Raw genomic sequence first — 5,827 nt, 5'->3', positions numbered from 1 at the left:
AGGAGGCTCAAGGCAGAGGAGGCGCTGCCTCAGTGGAGCGTGTAGTGGCGGGCTCTTCTGTCCGATGGAGTGGATTACGAGCCAATGTATATACCAAAAAAAAAAAAAAAAACAAAAACCAAAAAATGTTGAAAAGAATTGTATTGGCCAGGTACAGTGTCTCACGCCTATAATCCCAGCACTTTGGGAGGCCGAGGCAGGTGGATCAAGAGATCAAGAGCATCCTGGCCAACACGGTGAAACCCCATCTCTACTAAAAATACAAAAATTTGCTGGGCGTGGTGGCGTGAACCTGTAGTCCCAGCTATTTGGGAGGCTGAGGCAGGAGAATCATTTGAACCTGGGAGGCGGAGGTTGCAGTGAGCCGAGATCGTGCCACTGCACTCCAGCCTGGGCAGTAGAGCGAGACTCCATCTAAAAAAAAAATTATATCAATGTGGACTAAAAGGAACAGAAACAGTAAAAAATCAAAAGAGGACTTTGTACCTTGAAACCCCTGAGTGAAAGAAGCCCACTGAAGAGACAGGTGTAGCCACTGAAGAGACGGATGCAGCCACTGGCTGTTTCTTGTGGAAAAGGCTCAGAGGACAGAGCCTGGAGTCCAGGGGGCAGAGCCTGGGGCCACGAGGGGCTTTCTTGGGCAGGAGGAATGAAGCTTTGTCAACGTGTTGACTGCAAGTGCCCACATGGATTCCTGAGTTTCTGTGGCCTGGTGGCTGCGATGTCTCCAATTCTCCTCCATTTAGAAAGAGGGCGCCCACCACACTGACCTGTGTCTGCCCAGGACTTCATGGGGGTGTGTGATGATACCTTGTCTCTTCAGTTCTCAGGTCTTCAGACAGAGAGAAACTCTCCTCGAGGTGCCGCCCTCCAGGAACTGCACCCCAGGAGGTCATCAAGCACGCACACAGTGGGTTCCGGGATCTCACCCCTGAGCTCAATGCCAGGAGAGCAGTGGCCTGTGTTGCATTGGAGGCAAGTGTGCTTTGTATGAAGAATGTAAATGGCCTGTGGCAGAAGGTCTTCTGCAATGGTTTTAAAGCATCTTCTCTCACAAGGGTGGGGTGCAGCTGCCCCCGAATCTGGGTTAGACTTTGTGGCAGCCTCTGTGAGTAGCTGGGAAGTGTGGTGTGGCTTCCGTGCAGCACTCTCTGTGTTGGGTCTGGATGTGTGCCTTTTGGAGATAAAGAGAGATGCCAGGGTGTCCCAGCTGTTTCATAGCAAGCACTAGAATAGTGAGGAATATCCCTCTGAGAGGGCCCAGCGCCGGCTGCCATCCGAAGATGGCCTCTGGGCAGACCTCATGTCGGAGCTGCCCGGCAGGGCCACTGCTGATTTTATCACCTACAGAAGCAGTGAGAGGTGACAAAGACTGTGGCTCTGGTGGCTCCGGTGTTTAGATGTGATGGGAACAAATCTCTTGCCCAGTTTTCTCTTGGGTTGTCTTTCTTAGTCGTACAGATTTATTTACCCTGGATACAAGTACTTTGTATTGTAAGCAAATTCTTCCCATCTGTGGCTCTCATGCTCACTTTATTAATGGACTTTTTGACAAACAGAAATTATTCATTTTAATAAAGACAATCTTATCAAATGTTTTACAGTTTTTTTTGTGGGGGGGGGGGTGGAGACGGTCCCAATGAAGAAGTCTTTTCCTGTCCCAAACTCATGAACATATTTTCCTATATTATATTCAACATGTTGTCTAGTTTTATTTTTTGCAGTTCTACAATTTATGTGTAATTGATTTATATGCACAGTATGAGGTACTAATCAAGCCTTCTTTAAAAAAAGTCGTATCTAATTGTCCCAGAATCTTTTATTAAAAAGAATAGCTTCTCCTCACTCTTTATCACCATCTTCTTCGTAAATAAATTAACTGTAAATTTAGAGGTCTATTTCTGGCTGTCAATTCTGTTCTATTGGTCTCTTTGTTTATAATTTCACGAGTACCACATTATATTAATGCCTATAAACTGAAAAGATCCTAATATTTACTAGCACACATTTCCTGCCTTGTGTTTCTTCTTCAAGAGTGTCTTAGCTCTTCTTTACTCTTTGAATTTTTATAAAATTTTAGAATCAGCTTGCCAAGTTTCCTTAAAACAAGTTTCTTGGGTTTTGATTGAAATTGCATTTAATATATAGATCAATTTTGAGTGAATTGATATCTTTACCCTATGTAGTCTTCTAATTTACGAGTACTTTATATACTTCCATTCATTTATTTTTTAACTTTTCATGATAATATTTTACTATGTGCAGAGAGGCCTGGCACACCTCCTGGAAGATTCACTCACAGTTGTTGGTATCAGTTGATGCTGCTGTAAGTGGCCTTCGTTTACACACCTCTGAAGGACAAACGTGGCAGCAGGGAGTTTATTTAGAAGACTGCCCAAGATCCAGAGAGGCAGGGTGGGACAGGGAAGAGAGGGAAGCCGAAAAAGCGTGTTATTGAACTAGAATCGCTGTGGACACTCACAACTTGGTCTCACAGAAATGAAGGGGCCTCAGGGTTTCCCCCTAAAAGGGCAGGTTGGCACGTTTGCCAGTGGTCCCACCCTCCAGTGGCTGAGGGCTGCCTCAGGGATATGGATGCTCCTGGCCTTCTGCGTGCCTCTGAGCCCCCTGTGCAGGGACTTCTGTGGCTTGGGTGAATGCCCAGAGGCAGAAACCCAGAGACCCCAAGATGCTCCCTTGATGCGGTCCCTGGAATGCCTGTGGAACTGTCCACCACGGCTGTGCTGAAATCACGTTGGCCAATGGGATGTAGCTCAGGCACTGCAAGCATCTGCCACGTTTTCTTTCTTTCTTTTTAAAATTTTGTTTGCTGTTAGTAGAAAGATGTCCAGTTGATTTTTATATATTGACCACAACCCAGGAACTTTTCAAAATGTCCTCATTAATTCTAGTAATTTACCTATGGATTATTTTGGATTTTCTACCTACACGGCTATATCATCTGTGAAAAGTGACAGTTTTACTTCCTCTATAGAAGTCCCCTGCCTTTTACTCCTTTTCTTGCCTTACTGAAGTACTTAGATCTTCCAGTGCAATGTCAAACAGAAGTGGTAAGGACGGGCAATGCTCCCTTTCTCTAAAGAGACATTTCACAGTTAGAGCAGGATGTTTGCTGTAGGTTTTTTGGTGACATTCTTTATTGGGTTGAGAGCATTCTGTTCTCACAGTTTTCCAGGAGTTTTTAAATCAAAAGTGGATGTTGAAGTTTACAATTTTTTTTTATTCTATAGAAATGCTGTTTCTTCCTTTTTCTTTTTTTTCATGATGAACTACACTGGAACTCACTGCTATTCAGTTATTATCAAAAGGTCATTTGCAAGAAAAAACATTGAGGGAGGAGCCCCTGGAAGATATTTAGCTCACACATTACACCACTGAGAATGTTAAAAAGAATTGTTTTTCATTGTTTTTGTTTGCTTGTTTGCTTAACAGATTGATGGGCCACATACTTCCAGTGAAGCCTCTGGGCTCCTTCTCAGAATAAAATTTCCCAGAGCATAAGATAAAATAAAATATAGAGAATTTTAAATGAAACAAATTTTGTTGAAAGATGTCATTGCAAAGGAAGAAAATGTAAAAATTTAAAACAAATTGGTAACTCTAAAAGTACAAGGTTGCTTTTAGAGTAACATTTGATAACAAGATCTAGCAGCAGGCAGTATAATTTTACAGTAGTACTGAGCCTGTGTGGCATTTGGAGACAGCTTCAGCAGTGTCCGCACAGACAAACAGCATAACCGAGGCAAGCAAAATGTAGTGCACCCCAGCTCTTCTGGTCCTGAGATGGAGAATTTCCCAGGCAGGTCCCCACGTCGGCCACTGAGATGCAATGACAGCAGCTCTCCTAGCCTGACAGGATGTGGAACAGTGAGGTTACCTGGCTTGTTCCTACAGGAGCCTCCATTGCTAAAATGCAGTTCACAAAAGGGCAACTTTTCTTCTTTCGACAAACATTACTGACTGCTGCCTGTGTGCCCAGGACCTTGCTAGCAGTGGAGACGAATGAGTACACAACACGGCTGGCACGTCCCTTCAAAACGTGAACCGCCCGGCAGGGGAGAGGCAGGTACAGCCACATGGCCGCAGTCAGCCCAGGCATGGGGCTTCCGGTGCGTGTTCAATATACGCACGTGGCCCCTGTTTCATCTGATTTTTCCCATCCTTATTTTTTCTTTGTTCTGGTGGTAGTGCCTCTTTTTAAATTTTATTTTTATTGTGTGTACTTGCTTCTGGAAGCACCATTTCATTGTTTTGTTTTTAATAAGGTGTTTTTTCTGTGCCCGGGTTGGGATGGAGAGGGAATTAAGTAGGTGGACGAGTCCTTCTATTCCTGCCTGGCAGGACCTCAGGGTCTACTGAGCACTTCTACTTTCTGCTGTGGTGTCAGGCAAATGTGGACATGAGGATACCCCATCCAGGGTGGATGGAGTCCTGGCAGCCCCAGGCCGGGGTGGGGAGGAGGTGGCACTCGTGTGCTGAGCCGTCCCAGGGGACAGCTTCCTCGGTCTGGCAGAGTGGAGCCCAGAGCTTCAACTTTTGAGGGCACTGAGGGCAACCCAAGAAGGATAGGCTGGTGATGCCTCCTGCAGCCCCATAAACACACCCCAGATTATAAGGGATGGTTCCCTGGGGGAAACACATTCAGCCACTTGTGGGCCACATGGCACACTTACATCTGCATCTGATCCTGGGGCATGCCCCATTCATAAGCTCAGCTCTTGGCAAACTGCACCCCATTCACAAATTCTGCTGCATGGCAGCTTTTGCAAAAACTTATTTTTGGTAAAAGTTTTGTGTGTGCGTAAAAGTTCTCAGAGTCTCTGACTTCCCCACTTCACTTTCCCAGGTTGCAAACCAAGCTCCTCCCAGATTTGCTTTCAGTGACTTCTTGGCCCAGACCACTGGGGTTGTGGGAAGGGGACAGGAAAGCTCTGTTCTTGGTGCTCAGGGTGGAGGTAAACTGTATCCTGTGTCTCTTAAGAATTTGTTTCTCTTTTGTATAGAAGACAGAGAACAGAATAAAGAGTGTGTGATTTTTTTTGGTAAACTGTTTGTGCTTTCTCTGTAATAAAGTATGTTACTTTTCCAGCACAGGGTAGCTTTGGCATAGTAAACAACATAGGTAATGATGTTATCTTTTCCAAGGAAGCCGCCATAAGCATGCTTCACATTTTCTCCCACATGATGGAAAAAGAAAGAAAGATTTTCGCTCCTCATTTTAGCATTTCATTCCATTGCAAAGGGCTTTGGGCTTGGAATGACACACATTCCATAATCTCTATAGTCATTCTGAATTCCAAACATGCTTCTGCATCTCCATGTCTTCTGAGCTTCGTGGCTCTTATCTCTGAAGTGCACTGCTGGTCTATCGGCAAGAATTCAAGAAAAGCAGACCTCAGCCTTCTATGCATCTTTTAATTTGGCCAAAATTAAGTGAGGATAGCAAATCGTGCACTTTTTAGTCCAAATGGAGACTTCATTGTGAGCTACAAAGCCAGTTTGATTTTGCAGAAGCCCATTAAATGCTGGTACCTGATAAACATTTCTTGACGTTGTTATAGTTGGCACCTGCTGATTGGGAATCAGTTTGCTGAGAAAGGACATGTTTGTCCAAATGCATGGGAGGGAAATGAAGGGTGGCTGCTCGGAGCGCTGGGCCCCATAACTGAAGGTGTGTTTTCTGGGCACGCTCCTCCTCGGCCACACTAGGGCGTGGTCCGAAGCAAGGCGGGTCTCTCTGTGCCTTAGGCCCCTCATGAGGACAGGCCAGTGCATTAGAAAGCTTGTTGATATCTACACCTGTGGG

This window comes from Gorilla gorilla, chromosome 6 (assembly GCF_029281585.2).
Source record: "Gorilla gorilla gorilla isolate KB3781 chromosome 6, NHGRI_mGorGor1-v2.1_pri, whole genome shotgun sequence".
NCBI lineage: Eukaryota > Metazoa > Chordata > Mammalia > Primates > Hominidae > Gorilla > Gorilla gorilla.
The sequence above is the reverse complement of the archived record's forward strand: the minus strand, read 5'-3'. Positions refer to the sequence as shown.